Source organism: Lolium perenne, chromosome 7, assembly GCF_019359855.2.
Source record: "Lolium perenne isolate Kyuss_39 chromosome 7, Kyuss_2.0, whole genome shotgun sequence".
NCBI lineage: Eukaryota > Viridiplantae > Streptophyta > Magnoliopsida > Poales > Poaceae > Lolium > Lolium perenne.
Genome location: NC_067250.2, coordinates 45,508,936 through 45,534,231, shown reverse-complemented (window position 1 = coordinate 45,534,231; position 25,296 = coordinate 45,508,936).

Genomic DNA, 25,296 nt, shown 5'->3' with positions numbered 1-25,296 from the left:
AATGGTTGTTCTATTTTTATGAATAATATCTTTTATGGTCGAGCACCACAAAAGAATGGCTTATTTCTGTTAAATCTCGATAGTAGTGATACGCATATACATAACATTGATGCTAAGCGAATTAAATTGAATGATAATTCTACTTATATGTGGCACTGTCGTCTTGGTCATATTGGAGTGAAACGCATGAAGAAACTCCATACTGATGGATTACTTGAATCACTTGACTTTGAGTCACTTGATAGATGCGAAGCATGTCTAATGGGTAAAATGACTAAGACTCCATTTTCTGGTATGATGGAGCGAGCTACTGACTTATTGGAAATCATACATACCGATGTATGCGGACCAATAAGCGTAGCATCACGCGGTGGTTATCGTTATGTTCTAACCTTCACAGATGATCTGAGTAGATATGGGTATATCTATTTCATGAAACATAAATCCGAAACTTTCGAGAAGTTTAAGGAATTTCAAAGTGAAGTAGAAAATCAACGTAACAAGAAGATTAAATTTCTACGATCTGATCGTGGAGGTGAATATCTGAGTTATGAGTTTGGCATGCATTTAAAGAAATGCGGAATACTTTCACAATTGACACCGCCGGGAACACCTCAACGTAACGGTGTGTCCGAACGTCGTAATCGAACTCTCTTAGATATGGTTCGTTCTATGATGTCTCTTACTGATTTGCCATTATCATTTTGGAGTTATGCATTAGAGACAGCCGCATTCACTTTAAATAGAGCACCATCAAAATCCGTAGAAACGACACCGTATGAATTATGGTTTAATAAGAAACCTAAGCTGTCGTTCCTGAAAGTTTGGGGTTGCGAAGCCTATGTAAAGAAGTTACAACCGGACAAGCTAGAACCCAAAGCGGAGAAATGCGTCTTCATAGGATACCCTAAGGAAACTATAGGGTACACTTTCTATCACATATCCGAAGGCAAAATCTTTGTTGCTAAGAACGGAACCTTTCTTGAGAAAGAATTTCTCACTAAAGAAGTGACTGGAAGAAAAGTAGAACTCGATGAGATTGATGAATCTATACTCGTTGATCAGAGTAGCGCAGTACCGGAAGTTGTACCAGTACCGCCTACACCGGCAACAGAGGAAGCTAATGATAATGATCATGAAACTTCGAACGAGGAAACTACTGAACCTCGCAGATCGACAAGGGAACGTACCACTCCTGATTGGTATGATCCTTGTCTAAATGTCATGATTGTGGATAACAATGATGAGGACCCTGCGACGTATGAAGAAGCGATGATGAGCCCAGATTCCAACAAATGGCAAGAAGCCATGAAATCCGAAATGGGATCCATGTATGATAACAAAGTATGGACTTTGGTAGACTTACCTGATAGCCGAAAGGCTGTCGAAAATAAATGGATCTTCAAGAGAAAAACAGATGCTGATGGTAATATTACTGTCTATAAAGCTCGACTTGTCGCAAAGGGTTTCCGACAAATTCAAGGTGTTGACTACGATGAGACTTTCTCACCTGTAGCGAAGCTAAAATCTGTGAGGATTTTGTTAGCAATAGCTGCATTTTTCGATTATGAGATTTGGCAGATGGATGTCAAAACGGCGTTCCTTAATGGAGACATTGAGGAAGAGTTGTATATGGTACAACCCAAAGGTTTTGTCGATCCTAAAAATGCTGACAAAGTATGCAAACTTCAGCGTTCAATCTATGGACTGAAGCAAGCATCGAGAAGTTGGAACCGACGCTTTGATAAGGTGATCAAAGACTTCGGGTTTATACAGTGTCATGGAGAGGCCTGTATTTACAAGAAAGTGAGTGGGAGCTCTGTAGCATTCCTGATATTATATGTAGATGACATATTATTAATCGCGAATGATATAGAACTATTAAGCAGTGTTAAAGGTTATTTGAATAATAGTTTTTCAATGAAAGACCTTGGTGAAGCATCATATATATTAGGCATAAAGATCTATAGAGATAGATCAAGACGCCTAATAGGGCTATCACAGAGTACATATCTGGACAAGATTCTAAAGAAGTTTAGAATGGACGAAAGTAGGAAAGGGTTCTTACCTATGTTACCAGGCAAAGTCTTGAGTAAGACTCAAGGACCGGCTACGGCAGAAGAAAGAGAAAGGATGAGTAAAATCCCCTATGCCTCGGCAGTAGGATCTATCATGTATGCCATGCTATGTACTAGACCGGATATAGCACATGTTGTTAGTTTGACTAGCAGATATCAAAGTGATCCAGGAATGGAACACTGGACAGCGGTCAAGAATATCCTGAAGTACTTGAAAAGAACTAAGGATATGTTTCTTTGTTATGGAGGTGACCAAGAGCTCGTTGTAAATGGTTACACCGATGCAAGTTGGAACACTGATCCTGATGACTCTAAGTCACAATCTGGGTAAGTGTTTATATTGAATGGTGCTGCAGTAAGCTGGGCAAGCTCGAAGCAGTGCACGGTGGCGAAGTCTTCAACAGAATCAGAGTACATAGCGGCTTCAGAGGCTTCATCAGAAGCGGTATGGATGAAGAGGTTCATTGTAGAGCTCGGTGTGGTTCCTAGTGCATTGGACCCATTAATCATTTACTGTGATAACATGGGTGCCATCGCCAATGCACAAGAGCCAAGGTCACACAAGAGGCTGAAGCATATCAAGCTGCGTTACCACTCGATTCGCGAGTACATCGAAGATGGAGAAGTAAATATTTGCAAAGTACACACTGATCTGAATGTAGCAGATCCGTTGACTAAAGCTCTCCCTAGGGCAAAGCATGACCAACACCAGAATGCCATGGGTGTTAGGTATATTACAATGTAATCTAGACTATTGACTCTAGTGCAAGTGGGAGACTGAAGGAGATATGCCCTAGAGGCAATAATAAAGTGGTTATTATTTATATCTTTATGTTTATGATAAATGTTTATATATCATGCTATAATTGTATTAACCGAAACATTAGTACATGTGTGATATGTAGACAACAAGAAGTCCCTAGTATGCCTCTTAAACTAGCTTGTTGATTAATGGATGATTAGTTTCATAATCATGAACATTGGATGTTATTAATAACAAGGTTATATCATTATATGAATGATGTAATGGACACACCCAATTAAGCGTAGCATAAGATCTCGTCATTAAGTTATTTGCTATAAGCTTTCGATACATAGTTACCTAGTCCTTATGACCATGAGATCATGTAAATCACTTATACCGGAAAGGTACTTTGATTACACCAAACACCACTGCGTAAATGGGTGGCTATAAAGGTGGGATTAAGTATCCAGAAAGTATGAGTTGAGGCATATGGATCAACAGTGGGATTTGTCCATCCCGATGACGGATAGATATACTCTGGGCCCTCTCGGTGGAATGTCGTCTAATGTCTTGCAACCATATGAATGAGTTCATAAGAGACCACATACCACGGTACGAGTAAAGAGTACTTGTCAGGAGACGAGGTTGAACAAGGTATAGAGTGATACCGAAGATCAAACCTCGGACAAGTAAAATATCGCGTGACAAAGGGAATTGGTATTGTATGTGAATGGTTCATTCGATCACTAAAAGTCATCGTTGAATATGTGGGAGCCATTATGGATTTCCAGATCCCGCTATTGGTTATTGGTCGGAGTGAGTACTCAACCATGTCCGCATAGTTCACGAACCGTAGGGTGACACACTTAAAGTTGGATGTTGAAATGGTAGAACTTGAATATGGAATGGAGTTCGAATATTTGTTCGGAGTCCCGGATAAGATCCCGGACATCACGAGGAGTTCCGGAATGGTCCGGAGAATAAGATTCATATATAGGATGTCATTTTATGTGAATTAAAATGTCGCGGAAGGTTCAATGGAAGGTTCTAGAAGGTTCTAGAAAAGTCCGGAAGAAACCACCAAGGAAGGTGGAGTCCACATGGGACTCCACCTCCATGGCCGGCCAACCCTAGTGGGGGAGGAGTCCCAAGTGGACTCCCCCATAGGGGGCCGGCCACCCCCCCATATGGGAGGTGGAACTCCCACCTCTAGTGGGAGTCCTAGCTTGGCTAGGTTTCCCCTCCATATGGAAGGTTTTTGGTTCGGGTCTTATTCGAAGACTTGGAGACCAACTCTTGGGGATCCACCTATATAATGAGGGGCCAAGGGAGGGGGCCGGCCACCCCAAGACCACAAGCTGGCCGCCCCCCTTGAAGTGGCCGGCCACCCCCTCCCAAACCCTAGCCGCCCCCTCTCCTCCATATCTCCCGTGTAGCTTTAGCGAAGCTCCGCCGGAGTTCTCCACCGCCACCGACACCACGCCGTCGTGCTGTCGGATTCAAGAGGAGCTACTACTTCCACTGCCCGCTGGAACGGGAGGTGGACGTCGTCTTCATCAACAACCGAACGTGTGACCGAGTACGGAGGTGCTGCCCGTTCGTGGCGCCGGAACTGATCGTGATCAAGATCTTCTACGCGCTTTTGCAAGCGGCAAGTGAACGTCTACCGCAGCAACAAGAGCCTCCTCTTGTAGGCTTTGGAATCTCTTCAAGGGTGAGACTCGATAAACCCCTCGTTGCTACCGTCTTCTAGATTGCATCTTGGCTTGGATTGCGTGTTCGCGGTAGGAAATTTTTTGTTTTCTATGCAACGTTATCCTACATCCGTCTCCCAAACATTCATGCCAGCCGTTGAAACCTCGGCTGTATCGTCTGCATGGACGACTTCTACTTCATCTCCATCCCACTGTATTAAGCATTGGTGCATCGTAGATGGAATGCAACAGTTGGCGTGGATCCAATCTCTCCCTAGCAGGACAGGTAAGTGCTCTTGCTGTCGACAATGAAGAACGTCGTAGGGATGTTTTTCCTTCCTACGGTCAGATCCACGTTCAGAACACCTTGTGCATCAGATGCTTGGCCGTTGAAATCACTCAGTGTCACATTGGTCTTGATCAGATCTGAGCTAGAGCGTCCCAACCGACGTAGCATGGAGTATGGCATGATGTTGACTGCCGCTCCGGTGTCCACCAGCATCCTATTGACAGGCTGCCCATTGATATAACCTCGTAAGTACAGGGCCTTCAGGTGTCTGTAACTTCTTTCACGTGGCTTCTCAAAGATAACCGGCCGTGGGCCGCAGTCAAGTTGTGCCACAGGTGCTTCGTCTAATCCTGGAGCACAAAACTCCGCTGGAAGGATGAACACCATGTTTGTACTAGCCGATGTCTCATCATCGGCTTTCCTTTGCTTGGGGCGCCACTCCATCTTTTGTGGTCGACCCTCTTCGTCTAGGGTTCATTGAATTTTCGCGGCCAGATCGGGCCGCGCCTTCCTTAGCGTGTGCAGGTATAACCTTTCGGCTTCCTCCAAACCGCGCAGTCGCTGAACCCTACGCTTTTGGGAACGGCTGAGTCCATCAGGGCACCACCTTGGCCGGTGGTACTTGTCCTCTTCTTATTCATAGTCATCTTCCAACTCCTCGAGGTCTTCTCCCCGAGAGGACTCAGTTGGCTTGTTCCTAGATGGGAGAGGCCCAAGACGTTTGAACACTGACACGTCTGTTGCACCCTTCTTCTTCTGTCTACATTCTGGGCAGTTGCCGATTGTAGGCAATCGGCTCATTCCTGAATCCCAGCAGTGTTTGAAGAAAGGGCAGTCCCAGTGCTTGTCCACGTCGTCCTGTTCTCTCGACTTCTCCTTGGCGTAGCGCTCGTATCCCTCCTCGTCGCGATCATGCCGACGATGTCTCCTGGCGTTCCTGCTAGCTAGACGATCCCTTTCATCGTTTCTATTGTACCGCCGGCGCTGGTCGTACTGACTTACATATTTGTTGAGGAGATGATCAGAGAGAGGTCGTTGATATCGCACATTCTTTACTTCTCCCTCTGTGATGTAGCGTTTGCCATCGTGTCGGAGCCGCTCGCGTGGAGCGGCTTCCTCTTTGTCCTTGCTACGAGAGCGGCTGCCCTCGCCTTTGTCCTTTCCAGAGTGGTGCCCAGGCTCGACCATGTTGATGCTTAACGAAAAACCTGTCTGGCACCCCTCGGGGTAAGCGTACTCCACCGTGTTAACGGCGGGGAAGGGGTGTGTGTCGACTTTCATGGCGTACTGGTTGAAGATTAGACGCCCTTGCTCTATCGCCATTTGGATCTGCTGACGCCACACCCTGCAGTCGTTAGTGTTATGGCTGAACGTGTTATGCCATTTGCAATATGGCTTTCCATTCAGCTCCTGTGCTGTGGGGAGTTTGAGACCGTCGGGTAACTTCAGCTGCTTTTCCTTGAGTAAGAGATCAAAAATTTGCTCGGCTTTGGTCACGTCGAAGTCAAACCCTCTAGGAGGACCTTGTGGCTTCACCCATTTGCAGGACACGGGGGTTGCCCCCCGAGTCCATTCAGCTACTGCTACCTCTTGATCTCCCGCGGACCCTTCATCTTCATCTGCTTCAACCAAGACTACCGCACGCTTGAATTTGTCCTGGTACAAGTCTGGGTGGCGCTGTTCATATAACGACAGTTTCTGAACCATGTGCGCCAGTGAAGGGTAGTCTGCTTGGGAGGCCATATCCTTGATTGGTGATGCAAGGCCCACCACTGCCAACTCGACTGCTTCTTTTTCAGTCACACGAGCCGAATAACATCGGTTCCTAACAGTTCTGAAGCGCTGGACGTATTCTGCCACAGTTTCTCCACGCTTCTGACGTACTTGTGCTAGATCGGCAATGCCAGACTCGGAAGCCTCTGAGTGATACTGCATGTGGAACTGTTCTTCCAACTGCTTCCAAGTCCGGATCGAGTCTGGTGGCAACGAGGTGTACCACCCGAAAGCCGATCCTGTGAGGGACTGTGCGAAGAACCTCACGCGTAGTGGATCTGCAGCTGAGATCGTGCCCAGCTGCGCCAAATATCGGCTTACATGCTCGATTGAGCTGGAGCCATCTGCCCCACTAAACTTGGAGAATTCAGGGAGCCGATATTTGGGTGGTAGTGGGATCAAATCGTAGTCGTTGGGATACGCTTGGAATAGCCGATTGCCCTCCTTTTCGGCACCATGCCGAACTGGTCTCTTAAGATCGTGCTGATCTGATCCGCCGTGCTAGCTGCAGGAGTTGAACTCTGAAGATTTGCTGGGGTGGCGTACTTAGCTAGCCACGCTTGCTTCTCGAGATCTGAGCTAGCCACAGGAGTTGAGCTCTGGAGGTTCGTCGGAGCGGCATACTTAGCCAGCCACGCCTGCTTCTCAAGATCTGATCCAGAAACTCCTCCTGCTGTTCCAGAAGTCCCTGCTGTTGCAGTCTGGTTCATGAGTGCCCAGTTACTGCTGTCTGGCACGTATGTGCACGTGTGTCCGTGAGGGATCTCCTTGGGCGCCTCATACAAGAACTGGTAATCACTAGGATCGCCCCCGATCTTGTAGACGATGAATGCCGGTGTATTCGACACCTCTGGTGCTGCCAGCGCGAACGGAAGCGGTGGTCGGCTCTGGAGTGGTAGCTCCCCTTGATGAGTTCCTAGAGCTGGTCCTGACGGAGAGTACCGATGATTCAAGATTTCATGGAGCACTCGAAGAGCGACCCGCTCCAAAGTGTTCACCAGGCTCTCAGAGTGGCGGTGTAGCGAATGAGCTACCATGAAATTGATCTCCTGACGCAAGGACGTGGTGCGTTCTTCTGAAGGGGTGGACAGGTCCACTCCATCGAGCGCGCCTTCAGGTGAGAACCCTCTCCACCTGATGCCGTGTGAGCGGGTCCTGTGGAAAGAGCCGATGAGGTCGGCCTCGAGGAGAGCTTTGACATCGTCATACTTCTTCTTGAGCTCCTCTGGCAGATCCTCGTACGTGACTGGAGTACCTTCCGCCATCTCAGATGTAGATGGCGATGCAGTTGATGTCGAAGACTGTCCCACCGGGCGTGCCAGAATGTGTTGGCGTCCGAAACCCATCGGCGAGCTACGGCTGGCAACACGAAGAGCCGGGAACAACCTTAGGGCTGCGGCTGGCCCTGGTCCCTCCGAGCGATGGCCCGCAAAGCTCCTGGTACGCACGTCCCGATGCTGGTGCAAGGGCGTGCCACCTGACCTATACCTGGTCAGGAAGGTGATGGATTTGCTTCGCTTAGGTTTCCTGCATGGCATACACGTAAACATTAAATACGAGCCTCGATCGGCTCTCAGGTTTTCCCGTGAATCGGCTCAAGGAGCCGATCCACCCATGATTCGTAAAGGGTTTACGATAGCATGGTGGTCCTGCTTGATCAACATAAAGCTAAAACGATCTACAACGATTTAGGGTTTTCACCGCATAATCGGAACATCCTACTCGTGATTGAGCCTAGCAGCCATGCACGGTGTCAATAAACCAACCCTATATAAGGCCTAAAAACCAACATGAAGTTGATCCCCGGAACATCTTATCTAGGGTTAGCAAACTGCACCCTACGTACCACCGGATCCTTCAACCCGTTTGCAAGGCCTAACTATGCAGATATTAAACTAATCCTTGAAGAACAAGGAACAATCATAACGGATCGGATCTACTAAATAATGATCAAGCAAGGTGCCGCCCTTACACCTAAGAAAGGTGTAAGGACGGCTAGACGTCTAAGGGTTGCATGAACGAAAGCATGTAGCAAGGTAAAACGATGCTAACCCTAACACATCTATGATAACTACGTTGCTCGCCATCAAAAGGGCTTCAGCACGAGCAACGCATGAACAACGAATAAACGTATACTGCCTATATCGCAAGATGCGATCTAGGTAGCATGGTGCTTACCCGGAAGAAAACCCTCAAAACAAGGGGTCGGCGATGCGCCAAGATTGGTTTGTGATGAACATGATTGTTGTTTATCTCGATAACCCTAGATACATATTTATAGTCCGTAGACTTTCTAACGTGGGAATAATCCCAACTGTGCACGAGTCAAGTTTTATCTAACCGACACGTATCCTACTATATTTACAGATACAAGGGCAAACTGCCCAATCTTCGTGTATAAGGCCGGTTCACGTATTTCTTCTATGTATATTCTTCAAGCCCAATCTTGATCGCGGCCCACCTCTGACTCGGTCAAATTCTGGTGATAACACTAACGCCTTTCTCTCTCCTTGCCTCATTGGCGTACGGCTATGGAGCATGAGTTTACAGCACTTCAGCGCAACCAGACCTGGTGACTTGTTCCTCCTCGGTCTGGCATCAACATTATCGACTGTAAGTGGGTCTTCAAGATTAAACGGAAAGCTGATGGTAATATTGACAGATATAAGGCACGCCTTGTGGCCAAAGGATTTAAACAGCGATATGGGCTTGACTATGAAGATACTTTTATCCATGTGGTCAAGCCTACTACCATTCGTCTGCTCTTGTCCATGGCTCTCTCCCAAGGGTGGCATCTCCGTCGGCTTGATATCCAACATGCATTTTTACATGGCATTCTTGAAGAAGAGGTATTTATGCGGCAGCCTCCAGGCTTTGAAGATCCCACTCATACTGGTTATCTGTGTCGACTTGACAAGGCTCTCTATGGACTTAAGCAGACTCCTCATGCATGGCATGCTCGCAGGGCCAGGCCGCCAAAATCCGGGGCCCTGTGCGAAATTTAAATATGGGCCCTATTTTACTACATAAATATGTGCATGGTAATATGGATAAGCTTATTAGAGAATCTCTAGCAGAGCCCGAACTGGCAGCCGAAACTGAATAATTTCAGCGAGAATAGGGGTTCGGTTCGGAGATGGGCCAGAACGGAGCCCGAACTCGCGGCCTGGTCCGTATAACGAGTTCGGGCCCCCGAGAAATCGAGCGGTCGCCCCGTACTAAAAGGGGCCGCGGAGGGGAGTTCGGTTTCTAAACCCTACTCCCCTCCGCCGCTTTTACTCCCACCGCCGCCTGCCTCCTCTCCGGCGAGCGATTCCGCCTCCTCTGACGCCGCTCCGCCGCTTCGGCCACCAAAAGTGTATATAGTGTGATTTATAGAAATTTTCCCCAAAAGTCTATATAGTGTGATTTATACATCCACCGTGTAATTTTTTATTCAATACTAATACAATGGATAATTAAATATTTGTATCATATGCATAGGCATTTATCAGAACAGGAAAAGGTTGGATAAAAGAAAAAACAAGCAGCGCCAATCAAATAGAGAAAAATCAAAGAAAAGAAAGGAGTAAAGCATATGCGAGAAATATGGGCAATCCTATTATAAGAACTACCCCATGAGAGAAATGCACTATTACAATATCAAACTACAAACTTTTTGATATGTTTAATACTTGAATTAGAAATTTGTACCCAAAGTAGATAGTGTGATTTATAGAAATTTGTCCCAAAAGTGGATATAGTGTGATTTATGCATCCACCAGGTAAGTTTTATTCAGTACTAATATAATGAATAATTAAGTATTTGTATCATAGGTATACGCATCAATTAGAATAGGAAAATGTTGGATTGGAGGGATAAAAAAGTAGCACCAATCAAAATATAAAAAATTCAGAGTATTGTGTGGGAATTGAACCTGCAACCTCCTGCTCAACAATCTACCAGATCAAACCAAAGAACCAATTGAGCTAGCTTGGTTTCATGATTATTTTCTAACGTACATGAATATTATCCATATATAGAATGCCAACTTACAAATTATGGGTCCCCAAAAATTTGGGGCCCTGTGCGGCCGCACGGGCCACACTCCCGTGGGCCCGGGCCTGCATGCTCGCCTTTGTTCTGTGCTTACCAACCTTGGGTTTACTCCTTCTACGGCTGACACTTCGTTATTTATTCTGAGGCGCCCTACCATCACAGTTTACCTCCTAGTCTATGTTGATGATATCATTGTGGTGAGTTCATCCACTATTGCAGCCGATCGTCTGGTTGTTCAGCTTGGGTCCTCTTTTGCTCTCAAAGATCTTGGTCCGTTGCACTACTTCTTAGGTGTTGAGGTACAGCGTCCGGGCCGTGGTAGTCTTTTGTTGAGCCAGAAGAGATATGCTTTGGATCTCTTACATCGTGCTGGGCTTCAGAAGTGTTCTCCAGTTTCCACTCCTATGACACCTTCTGATAAGCTCTCACTAATGGATGGATCTCCTCTATCACCACATGACTCCATGCGTTATCGTAGTATCGTTGGAGGCCTTCAGTACCTTACCATGACACGGCCAGCCTTGTCTTTTGCAGTGAACAAAGTCTGCCAATACCTTCATGCTCCTCGCTGCACTCATTGGTCGGCGGTCAAACGTATACTTCGCTATGTGAAGGCTACTCTCTCACATGGTCTACTGTTGAGATCTTCTCCTACACCTGCTCCGCTCCTGTCTGCCTTTTCTGATGCTGACTGGGCTGGCAGTGTTGATGACCGTCGATCCACGGGGGGATATGCTATATTCTTTGGTGGTAATCTCATTTCCTGGAGTGCTAGGAAACAACCTACTGTCTCTCGCTCCAGCATAGAGTCTGAATACAAAGCGCTTGCAAATGCTACTGCTGAAATCATTTGGGTACAAGCTCTTCTTAGTCAACTTGGAGTGTCATTGAAAAGTCCACCTATACTATGGTGCGACAATATTGGAGCCACCTATCTATGTTCTAATCCGGTATTTCACGCTCGCACTAAACGCATCGAAATTGATTTTCACTTTGTGCGCGAGAGGGTTGCTCAAAAGGAACTTCAGATACGGTTTATTTCCTCCAAGGATCAGTTGGCTGACATCTTTACCAAGCCGCTTCATTTGCCATTGTTTGAACACTGCAAGCGCAATCTCAATCTTCATGGTACAATTGAGATTGAGGGAGGGTGATAAACTATGTATTTAGACTAATACCTAACTTGTATGCGTATGGTATGGTGATGTATAAACCTACCGTATACCCCTTGTAACTACCCTATATATATACAATAACGACCGGACCTAAGGGTCACGGTTCTTACCCTAATTCAGTTTACCCCAACTATCAGAGCTACTGTATAATTTTGAAGTAACAATGATGAAGTGACACTCCAATACATATAAAGTGCAGTGAACATCTCGAAACAAAACATTGATATATTGAATGAACATAGGAAACTGTATCACCTTTGCTACTTCCTGTAGATGACGGAACTAATTAATAACCTCTTTAGTCGGTAGTAAAAAGGAATTCATTTATTTTGGTTTGATAAGTAGTAAATTAAACTATGGTTTAACTTTCTTACAAAAAAATTAGGAGCGGTAAATGCAATGTTCTGATTTTTTTATTATGCACAGAAAAGACCCTTCATACTTGATGTATCATTTGGAAGGAAAAAAAAATACATTATGTTCTGTGAAATATGATTATACAAGAATATTTTGGCGCATGCCCTATGTTCATGTATGTTTGTCCGACATAAATGGATTATTATTAATTAGCTGCTAAATCATTAATAACATAGTGGGATTGTTGTGTGGGTATCACTTCATGGGTTGGCATGACACACAAATTCTCTTTCATTCATTAGTTCAGTAGGCATACACACTATTATCTTATAGATAAATGTTCAATATTGTCACAATCAAATTCTCCACAGCCTTCTCTTAAAAATAGTTAATGAAGCTTCATTTGAGGGTGCAATGGTCAACCAGAGGGAGAAATTTTGAAGCATTGTAGTTGAATGCATTTTTTCTGTACATTTTAAATGTATCTCATATTTTCTTCTACTTTCTAGATGCACTATGTATTTGTATCCTTGAATACAATAGTTAGCAAACATGTCAGCTTCTGAATTGTTTTCATGTGGTGCTAGGTTCGGTCGATCCTCATGAAAAAAATTATTTTTCTTAGACCCATTGCCTTGACATCTTAATAACTAAACAAGTGAATAGCTAGAAACTGAAACAGATGCTACATTTCTATCGGCGCACATTTTTTAGTGGCTTTCTGGATTCCTATTAGAATGATATGTTTTGGTATATAGGAGGATTGTATTGATCCCCTGTTGCATCTTCGAATTATTTCAGGTTGATTCTAGAACTACTGCCTTCATTTTTTTAGCATGTTTTCTTCTCTTCCGAGTGCAGATTCGTGAAGAAACACTGGTAGAAAAACAGGCTTCCGTCCAGCCCCATAAGTCGCGAAGCTATAGGAACCGCGACTAATGGGACCTTTAGTCGCGGTTCGGGAGGCGAACCGCGACCAAAGGCCTGGGCCCAGGGCGCTCGGTGGCCAGCTGGTGCACGTGGGGGGCTTTAGTCGCGGTTGGCCAGGCCAACCGCGACTAAAGGTGCCCGAAGGCCTTTAGTCGCGGTTGGCCAGGCCAACCGGGACTAAAGCCCCTCCCCTATATATACCCATCCAGCAGCCAACACTTAGCCATTTGGAGCCATTCTCTTCACAAACTTCACAAGTGGGTGTTAGGTTTGCTTTTGGTTCCTCTTATGCACATAAGGTGTTTGATGAAATGCCCCAAGAGCATGAAACAAACATGATATGAAGTGTTGGAGCCACACTTGAGCTTTCTCATTTATTTTTTCCTCCTCGATCGCGGTTAGCAACTTGAACCTTTGATGTGTCATTGATAAAATATGCATGTGTGTAGTTCATTGTTTAATTTATATTGTTTGTAGCTAGTTAGTTTAACAAATGCAGGATGGTTAATTATATATTTTATATTATAATAATGCAGATGAATCGGCAATGGATGTACGGTAACCGACTCTCCGGCGAGTTCAGTACGGGTTTGAAAGATTTCCTCGTAGTGGCTAATGCGAACAAGCAGGGGGGTTTTGTTATCTGTCCATGTGTTAACTGTAAGAATCAGAAGGGTTACTCTTCCTCAAGAGATGTTCACATGCACCTGCTTCGGCACGGTTTCATGCCAAGCTATAATTGTTGGACCAAGCATGGAGAAAGAGGGGTTATAATGGAAGAAGATGAAGAAGGGGATGATTTCATCGATGAAAGCTATCTTGCTCATTTCGGTGATACTTTCATGGAGGATGCTGAAGGTGAAGGGGAAGGTGAAGGGGAAGGTGAAGGGGAAGGTGAAGAAGAGGCACGTGATGATCCCGTTGATGATCTTGGTCGGACCATTGCTGATGCACGGAGACGCTGCGAAACTGAAAAGGAGAGGGAGAATTTGGATCGCATGTTAGAGGATCACAGGAAGGCGCTGTACCCCGGATGCGATGATGGTCTGAAAAAGCTGGGCTGCACACTGGATTTGCTGAAATGGAAGATACAGGCAGGTGTAGCTGACTCGGCATTTGAAAACTTGCTGAAAATGTTGAAGAATATGTTTCCAAAGAATAACGAGTTGCCCGCCAGTACGTACGAAGCAAAGAAGGTTGTCTGCCCTCTAGGTTTAGAGGTTCTGAAGATACATGCATGCATCAACGACTGCAACAAATACCGCGGTGACTACGAGGATTTTAATGAATGACCGGTATGCACCGCATTGCGTTATAAGATCGCAGGCGATGACCCTGGTGACGATGTTGAGGGCCGAAACCCGTGAAGAGGGTTCCCGCCAAGGTGATGTGGTATGCTCCTATAATACCACGGTTGAAACGTCTGTTCAGGAACAAAGAGCATGCCAAGTTGTTGCGATGGCACAAAGAGGACCGTAAGTCGGACGGGGAGTTGAGACACCCCGCAGATGGAACGCAATGGAGAAAGATCGACAGAGAGTTCAAAGATTTTGCAGTTGACGCAAGGAACATAAGATTTCGTCTAAGTACGGATGGCATGAATCCTTTTGGCGAGCAGAGCTCCAGCCATAGCACCTGGCCCGTGACTCTATGCATCTACAACCTTCCTCCTTGGTTGTGCATGAAGCGGAAGTTTATTATGATGCCAGTGCTCATCCAAGGTCCGAAGCAACCCGGCAACGACATCGATGTGTACCTAAGGCCATTAGTTGATGAACTTTTACAGCTGTGGGGCAGACCTGGTGTCCGTGTGTGGGATGAGCACAAAGAAGAGGAATTTGACCTACGAGCATTGCTTTTCGTAACCATCAACGATTGGCCTGCTCTTAGTAACCTTTCGGGACTGTCAAATAAGGGATACAATGCATGCACGCACTGCTTACATGAGACTGAAAGTGTACATTTGCCAAATTGTAAGAAGAACGTGTACCTTGGGCATCGTCGATTTCTTCCGAAAGGTCATCCAGTAAGAAAGAAAGGCAAGCATTACAACGGCAAGGCAGATCACCGGCCGAAGCCTGCGGAACACACTGGTGCTGAGGTATTTGATATGGTCAAGGATTTGAAAGTCATCTTTGGAAAGGGTCTGGCGGACAATCGGTTCCGAAGGGAGCTGACGGGCACGCAGCCATGTGGAAGAAGAAATCTATATTCTGGGAGCTAGAATATTGGAAAGTCCTAGAAGTCCGCTCTGCAATCGACGTGATGCACGTTACGAAGAATATTTGCGTGAACCTCCTAAGCTTCTTGGGCGTGTATGGGAAGACAAATGATACAAAGGAAGCACGGCAGGACTAGCAAAGTTTGAAAGACCCTGATGACCGGCATCCGGAATGGTTTCAAGGTCGTGCCAGCTACGCTCTGACCAAAGAAGAGAAGGTCATCTTTTTTGAATGCCTGAGCAGTATGAAGGTCCCGTCTGGATTCTCGTCCAATATAAAGGGAATAATAAACATGGCGGGGAAAAAGTTCCAAAACCTGAAGTCTCACGACTGCCACGTGATTATGACGCAATTGCTTCCGATTGCTTTGAGGGGGCTCCTGCCGGAAAATGTTCGAGTAGCCATTGTGAAGCTATGTGCATTCCTCAATGCAATCTCTCAGAAGGTAATCAATCCAGAAGTTCTACCACGGTTACAGAATGATGTGATCCAATGTCTTGTCAGTTTCGAGTTGGTGTTCCCGCCATCCTTCTTCAATATTATGACGCACCTCCTGGTTCACCTAGTCGATGAGATTTCCATTCTCGGTCCTGTATTTCTACACAATATGTTTCCCTTCGAGAGGTTCATGGGAATATTAAAGAAATATGTTCGTAACCGTGCTAGGCCAGAAGGAAGCATCGCCAAGGGCTATGGAAATGAGGAGGTAATTGAGTTTTGTGTTGACTTTGTTCCTGACCTTAAGCCGATTGGTCTTCCTCGATCGCGGCACGAGGGGAGACTAAGTGGAAAAGGCACGATCGGAAGGAAATCAACGATATGTATGGACGGCCATTCTCCGATCAAGCACACCACACAGTTCTGACCAATTCCAGCTTGGTGGCTCCGTACTTTGAGAAACACAAGAATATTTTACGCTCGGACAACCCTGGGAAGCCTGAATCCTGGATTAGGAAGGCCCACATGGAGACTTTCGGCAGTTGGTTGAGAAAACATTTAATGAATGACGATCATGTTGTAGATCAGCTATACATGTTGGCCAAGACACCATCTTCGACTATAACAACTTTCCAAGGGTACGAGATAAATGGGAATACATTTTACACGATCGCCCAAGATAAAAAGAGCACCAACCAAAACAGTGGTGTCCGCTTTGATGCAGCAACCGAGAATGGGCAAAAGGTCACATATTATGGTTACATAGAGGAGATATGGGAACTTGACTATGGACCCTCCTTTAGGGTCCCTTTGTTCCGGTGCAAATGGTTCAAGCTAACAGGAGGTGGGGTAAAGGTGGACCAGCAATACGGAATGACAATGGTGGATTTCAACAATCTTGGTTACCTTGACGAACCATTCGTCCTAGCGAAAGATGTCGCTCAGGTTTTCTATGTGAAGGACATGAGTAGCAAACCGAGGAAACGGAAAGATAAGAAAACGATCAGTACATCATGCGATGATCCAAAGCGCCACATTATTCTTTCAGGGAAAAGAAACATCGTGGGAGTGGAGGACAAGACAGACATGTCAGAAGATTATAATATGTTTGCTGAAATTCCGCCCTTCAAAGTGAACACCGACCCAAGCATTAAGTTAAATGATGAGGATGCTCCATGGATACGGCACAATCGTAAGCAAGCAGGGACACAAGGAAAGAAATGATGTGTAATAATTTATTGTACCAAACTTTGTTGAATGGATCATGTGAATTATATTACCCATTATGTGTTTGGTGCCCATTTTCGAATGATTCAATTGACTCGAGATAGCACTGATGATACATGAAATTTGGAGTGATTCAGTCATACTCCTGCCTAGGCGTATAATATGCATACTCATAGTCTTCATAGCCGCCGTCGTTGTACTGGTAGTCGTCGCCTTCTAAGTTGCCGCCGTCGTCGTCGCTGCTGTCGTCGCTGTCATCGGGCGGCGCTCGTGGCTCGAACTGAGGGTAGCGCAGGCGGGGGATATCGCCGGCCGTGATGTAGTCCATGACGCTCTGCAGAGTCCGGCCGTACCACCATAGCCGACGGCCGGCCTCGTGGAAGTTTCCAGGAGGCAGACCATCCTCCTCATACCTGGCGAGCGCCCTCTCATTCCGATTGATGAAGAAGGCGTCCCAAGTATGCTGGTTATCGGGATGCCAGCGGGGATTCATCCGCTGCTCCGGCGTGAGGTCGAGGTAGTAGTGGTTCGTGATGGCCGCCCGGCGCGCAGTACCCTGAGGGACGGGAGGGACCGGCACGCCTCCGGTGCTTAGGCTCCAGCCGGCAGGGACGCGGTAGCCCGGTGGGCAAGGGTAGTTCGAGGCGCAAAGCTCCTCCACCTGCTGGTAGGTTAGAGTGGGTGCGGTGGAAGCCATGAGAGAGTGATGAGAGATTGTAGAGATGTGATAATGCTGGCCAAGCCGGGCTACCTATATGTAGTGACAAATGGCGGGAAAAATGGGAGCGGGAAGACAGGAGGCGGGAAGAAAGAGGCGGGAAGAAATTGGCGGGAAGAAGAGGCGGGAAGAAAGTGGCGGGAAGAAAGAGGCGGGAAGAAAGAGGCGGAAAGAAAGTGGCGGGAAGAAAGAGGCGGGAAGAAAGTGGCGGGAAGAAAGAGGCGGGAAGAAAGAGGGGGGAAGAAAGTGGTGGGAAGAAAGAATTTTTTGATATATTATTTTTCTGATTTTTTTGATATATTATTTGTATTTTTAAGAATTTGAATTGAATTAGTTTTATTTTTCTGAATTTTTTGATATATTATTTGTATTTTTAACATTTTGAATTGAATAAGTTTTATTTTCCTGAATTTTTTTGATATATTATTTGTATTTTTAACATTTTGAATTGAATTAGTTTTATTTTTCTGAATTTTTTGATATATTATTTGTATTTTAAGATTTTAAATTGAATTAGTTTTATTTTTCTGATTTTTTTGATATATTATTTGTACTTTTAACATTTTGAATTGAATAAGTTTTACTTTTCTGATTTTTTTGATATATTATTTGTATTTTTAACATTTTGAATTGAATTAGTTTTATTTTTCTGAATTTATTGATGTATTATTTGTATTTTTAAAATTTTGAATTGAATTAGTTTTATTTTTATGAATTTTTTGATATATTATATGTATTCTAAACATTTTGAAATGAATTAGTTTTATTTTTCTTAATTTTTTGACATATAATTTGTATTTTAAATATTTTGAAATGAATTAGTTTTATTTTTCTGAATTTTTTGGTATATTATTTTTATTTTTCACATTTAGACATGAATTAGTTTTATTTTTCACATATAGAAAATGAAATAATTTTGAAAAAGGGTCGCGGTTGGTGACCCCAACCGCGACTAAAGCTCTCTGGCTATAAATATCGCGCGGAACGGCCGCGCCAGTTCTTCTTCCTTCGCCCTCGCCCTCTCCGCTCGCCACCTTTCGTTCGCCAAGCCATGTCGAGCTGCACGTCGCCGCCCTCGCCCGCCGCCGACCGTCGCCGCCCTCGCCTTGCTAACGCCCGCCGTCGCCGCGCCAACGTCGTCCTCGCGCCCGCCGTCGCCCGCCGTAAGTCCATCGACGCGCCGCCGCCGCCCTCCTCACCGGCCGGTTATACTTTGTCGCGCGCGCCGGTTATGTCGCGCGCGCCGCCGCCTCCCTCGCCGGCCGCCGCCGCCGCCCTCGCCGACCGACGCGTCGTCGCCGCCCACCTAGCTCCCTCGCTTGCCGCCCGACGCCCGCCGCCAACGTACGCCCGCCGTCGCCCCCCTGGCAGAGAGAGAGAGATCGAGGGAGAGGAGAAAGTGCCAGGGGCACCCCCTGACCGGTTTTTCTTTTTTTTAAAAAAAAAATCGTAACTAAGTTTTTTTAATTAAAATTTGTAACGTAATTTAAATTTGTAACGGAAACGTGCAGTGTATATATGTGAAGAACTAATTAATTTGTAACTTAATTTAAATTGTAAACGTAAGTACGTGTATATGTGAAGAAACTAAACAAACTTAATTAGTTACAAATTCAAAAAACAAAACTAAAAACTTAATTAAATTGTTTTTAAATAAGTTAAAAAAATTGACTTAAAAATTTAACTAATTAAAGTGTAAATTTAATTAACTCGCGGTCGCCGCACGTACTCGACCTCGCCGTCAGCGCCTTCTCTCCGTCGTCGCCGCCCTCTCGTCGCGCCCGTCCCGTACGTCGGCCCGTCGTCGCCGCCCCACCCACACCGTGTGTGTCGACGCGCCCGTACGTCCCCATCGTCATCGCCGGCGCCCCGCTCGCATGCAGTGAGAGAGAGGAGAGGGAGAGAGCGCAGAACTAAAATTTGACTTTACCACCGCGCGTATACGGAGGGGGCAGCGAGCCCCTCGTCGCCCCCTCCGTATACGCGCGGTGTTTTTTTTGGATCGAGAGGGGGCGGCGAGGGTTATGTGTACGTGTTGTCCTCGGCACCGCCACTGCCCTTTCGCCACCGCCACCGTCACCGACACCACGTCTTTAATCGCCGCCCCGTCTCGCGCTCTACCGCGACACCCTCTCCCACCCCTTCCTCGCCCCCTCCTTTTGCCACCGCCCTTTCGCCACCGCCACCGCCCCCCTTCTTCACTTAATTAATTTGTTTTGACTACATGTTTTCAGGACTGACATATGGCGGACGATAGAGCTGACCCGATTATGGACAACTATGATCCGGACGCTGAAGACCATATTTTTGGCATCATAAAAGGCGATATTCTATATGTGCCGACCGGACAAGAAGAAGATGATATCTCTTCTTATCTGAACCTTGAGGGTGAATATGAAGGGCGCCGTCAGCAAGATGATGCCGAAGAAACGTCGATAAATGACGATCTTCAATTGGAAGTAGCAACCACCTCCGGCGCCGAGGTATATATATACATTGAGCCTCTGGTGATACAAACTAACTGATTTGAATAAATATGTGTGTACTAACGCGCGCGACTCTCTTTCTTATTTTAGCCCTCGGCCGGATCGTCGAAAAAATTGAGTACGTCGTCAAAGCGTGGCGCAACCAAGACGATGAAACCAGGAGAAACATGCACCATCGAGGTTGTCGAGGAAGCAACCGGCAGGCCGCTGGAGCCCAGCAAGAACGCCACCAAGTTTATCAGCCAATGCGGAGCCGTTGTTAGAGACAACGTCTCGATCACCGTCCAGGAATGGAATGAGCCAAAGAAGGCACGTCTTGGTTTCACTTTTGTCGATAAGAGAACAAAGAAAGATTGCTTCAACAAGCTTATGGAACATTTCGTTCTACCTCCGGAATACCGCAAATACGATGAGGAGGGTAACAAGATTGAGGAAAACAAGAAGAGGTGCAAGCTAGTCAAACAGTTCGCTCTTTCTAAGATGTCCAACGCATTCCGGAAATACAAGCAAAATCTAGCCCATGACTTTGTCAAGCAGGGCAAGACTCCGGATTTCAAAGGACAATATGAGAAACTGCAACATGATTGGCCAGAATTTGTGAAGCAAAAGAAATCGGAGCAGTTCCTTGAAATATCAAAAAAAATAAGGATAATGCGGCCAAGAAGGAGTACAATCATATTATGGGGCCAGGAAGGTATCGCTTTTGGCAGCCTAGGTGGGATGTAATGTCCCAGGTTTAGAGACGATCGAGGGGTAGATTTTAGAAAGGGATGTGCATTGCAATGTAATTTACGGGGAAATTTCGCGCTTTTAAACAAAAAACTGCATCGAAGGGGGACAAGTTTCTCTCTCGACACCTTACAGGGTTAGGGTTTCGAGAGTGCGACAAACCTGTTCCTTATTCAACTAAACTAGGGTTTTGAGAAGAGAGTGGAGAGTTTGCATCACAAACTTAAGTTGCATGATTGAATTCTAAACTAAGTTGTATGATTGAATTCAATCCAAATTTGAATTTGAAATTCAAATTCAAACATCAAATGATTATCACATAATTCAAACTTGAGATAATTTCATAAACAATTATCAATAATCAAGATTATAAGTAATACAACAATTATGTAAAGCTCATTAAGGAAAATGGGAGCTTTATTGATAATCACACATTATACATTGTCAATTACAATTTTCAGAATTGAAATAAATGAATTATTACAACACATTACACAAATTTGGATAAATAGAAAAAGAAGATAAAAGAAAAGTACAAGTATGAATCTGTCCTAAATACTACAATGTGAATATCATCCAATCTTGAGCTTGAAGATCATCTTGTCCATTTGATCATCATTTTGAACCTGCACATAAACACAACAGACACAAGTTATGCCAAGTGGCATAGCCACTTGGCAGGTTAGAAACTAAATAAAAAGGGAGGGGATATGATCAAAGCTGCCGAGCTGATCTATCTCTCAGCCAAGACACAAGCCAGATACCAAGCATGAGCACACACACACAGCCTAGCAGCTCACCAGGCCTTGTGCATGCAGCACACACACACAGCACAGAGAGGAGTCACCAACACATGCCAGGCAGTGCTGTCGACCAGGGAAGCAAGAGCCAGGCATATAAAACCCTTTTCCACAGTAAACCCTAGCTCATCCATCGACACAGCAGCAGGGTAAGTCACCAGATAGCAAGAACAGCTCAAGAACACCAAGAACAGGTGAACAGCCAGAGCTGTCTCACCTATTCCCAAATCACCAGAACATAACCAAGCATCAAGCTTGCAAGGAGGAGCAGGGCAAGCCAAGAAATCAACCAGCAGCAAAACCTCTACACCAACACAAATTCTAGGAGCTGGAGTGAGGTATACTCAAATCCATGATCAAACATCAGTTTTGCTCATAACACAAGTATGTGCATAACACATACACAAGCCTGGGGGTATGATTACCCTATGTGCATCATCATTTGGTGTAAACCATTTGATGCTGGCAAAATAGGGATTAAGCCAGAAGAAACTAACCCTAGGGAAGAATTGGTCAAGCCAAGTGATTCCTCACTAGGGCAAACCAAAGAATCCAGCAAGGGATTGATTCACAACTAGCCTAATCCCAACTCACCTAGCACCAGATGATCACTAAACCATCAGATATGTAGACAAATCATTGTCTATTTGATTTCAACAGCAAAAGCTACTGGCAATCCAACAAAAGGATCACCCAGAGAGCATCTAGTAAGCCACAAAGAAAGCCAACAAGGGTGGGAGCTACCTTAACAAAGAAATCTTTGTCGGGGTCACCTCAACCACTGAATCAAACCAAACCATCAAATCCAGCACATGTATCATCACCCAAAAGGGTTCAAAGTGGAGCTAGGGTCCCCAACAATGGTTGGCATCCCTCTAGCTCAAGTCAATCAAGTTAAAGAATCATAACTGCAGAAACAGTTCATCTCATTTATCTAATAAATCTTGCTAAGCTACACAGATAAATGATTTATACAAGTAATCAAGACACCAGAGCCTTGCAGTGGATCCAATGGATCATCGCAAAGCAACAACGATTGCTTAAGCCAACAACGACACACCAAAGACTTATCTGTAACCACACACAGCTCAAATTGAGCACCAGTAAGGCACAAGATGGAGCATCACAGCTTTTAACAAGCAACTGATGAACACAGGATCATCAGCAGCTTGCTAGAGCATGCCAGGGCATGCTAAGGCATCACTGGCATCTCACAGGAATCATATAAATTAAACAGCCACAGTAAGCAACAATTGAATCACAAACAAGTACATAAACCACTTTTATGATTGTATCCAGAAGCATATCATCAAGGAATTGATGTATATGAATAACAATTAAGCAAGGCCAAGCCTACCATGAGCCAGAACCAATTATCATCACACAAACAACACTGTCTCTTGCAAAATGGCAAGAATTACACATAGTAATTAAGCCAGAGCAAGGAATTGAATACACTTGAGGATCTAGCAGTAGTAACATCAAGAACAGAGTCACAGAGATAGTTTCAAGCAAGAAATACAAGCTTAAGCAAGCACACGGCTTTAGAAGAATTGCACAAGCAGCACAAGCAGCACATCAGCATGGATTTCACACAGCAGCAGCACAGGCATAGCGCAGCAGCTTAGCACAGCAGGAGCAGGCACCATGGCGCTGCAGAAGAGCACAACAGCTCTTGTGCAGGCAAGCACAAAGACACGAAGAGAGCTAGCGAGAGGAAGAAGAACGAGGCACGAGAGAAGGAGCGAGAAGAGGGGCGCACTTACTTGGAGCCGAGCAGAACGGTGGCGCCATGGCGGCCACGGCGGCACGCGCCGAAACACGGCGGCGCCAGGCCAAGCCAGGCCATGGCGGTGCCGCGGCAGCTCGCGCACACGATGGCGAAGCCACGGCGCGCCACGGCTTCAGGAACGTCGGCGGCGACGAGATCGCCGTGGATCTCCACGGCCAGACGAGCAGAAGGGTTGGGGGCGACACGAAGAGGCGACGAAGAGCAAATCGGCGCGGTGGATCTGAAGCGCCGTAGAACGGCGGTTCAGACGCACCCCATCTCGCCGGCGGCGATTGCCGGAGTCGGCCGGAAAAATTCGGCGAAGGGGCGGCGACGCGCGCGTCGCTTGAGCCACGGATTAGGGTTCGTGAGGGAGAGAGAGAGGGGAAGTGAGGGCGACCGAGTGGGCTGGACCAGGCCAACTGGATTGAGCCCAACCCACTCGGGTTCACCCTGACAGGTGGGCCCGAGGGCAATTTAGGCATTTTTCAAAATACCATTTAAGTGAGTATTTCAAAGAATTTTAGAAAATAGAATATGGCTCTAAAAAAATAATTAAAAATATGAAAATCAATCAGCATAAAATTCTCTATCCAAATAAAATATCAAAGAGAATTTTTGAAGATAATTAAGAATAAGTCTTAATTTGATGAATTAAATAATGATTTAAATCACACATATTATTTTCAATAAAGAAAATAAGTCCATTAATGTAATTGGACTATAAAAAAACACCTTGACAATATTTCAGGGTTGTATTTACCCTAAATAGAGAACCTCCAAATTATTCTTAATAAATACCTCTCACATAAAATGATAAGACATTGGAAAGGGGGAAACAAACCCTAAAAATGGAATGCATGCATAATTGCTTCTTTAACCATTGCCCTTATCGGACAATGATGCTATTTTTCAGAAACAGAGGACAAGGGTCAGTCCACACCATCCAACTGCAAAACTTTGTAGTGTTCAGGCAAGTTCATCACTTGCTCATGTCATTTGAGTATTTCTATCAAATTACTTGCAAAATACTATGGTTATCACTATTGCATAAAAAGCAAAACCACTATTTTCATAACTATGAAATGACTATGTGGTTGGCAATGGAACCATGGATTGTGTTGATATGGTGGAGGTTCCATTGCACGGGTTTATATCCATCTAGGATTAAACAACAAATGTCGCCAGTGATTCTTGTGCTGTAATACCCGTGTTAACCATAAGATCCGGAGTGGGACAGAGTAGTCAAAAGTGTTTCCACCTCTCGTACATCAACGGATGCGCTTACCGTAGCAGTTGTATCTGGCGGAACAACCGGAGGGTGGGGATCCCATTCTAATTCCCCACGGTAAAGCATTGCTTGCTGTAGCAGTTGTGTCTTGCGGAACAACCGGAGGGTGGGGATCCCATTCTAATTCCCCACGGTAATGCGGTCTATGATGGGTTGCAGCTACCGGCGTAGGAGTGTATGGTAAAGCCCAGCACTATCGTCGTGGTCGGGGTCCACCCTGAAATTACGGGAATAATGGGACCGGCGTGGACCCAGGGTCGGGGCATGCAACAAAGGGTGGGTGTTCGAGGTAGCGGAGGAACATGTTTGGCTAGACCTTATACCGGGCCTCACACCGAAGGAAGTGTGGACGGGAAAGCTTCCCGGTTGGCACCAAGGTTAAGATCTCTTATGGGTAAAGCAATGATACGTCCAATTTGCATCACTATTTTATATCATAATTTGCTGTTATTCATTGATATATTTCATATTTGGATACAATACTTATGTTATTTCATCTATTTTGCATGTTTCATCATTATTGGAGGATCAAGC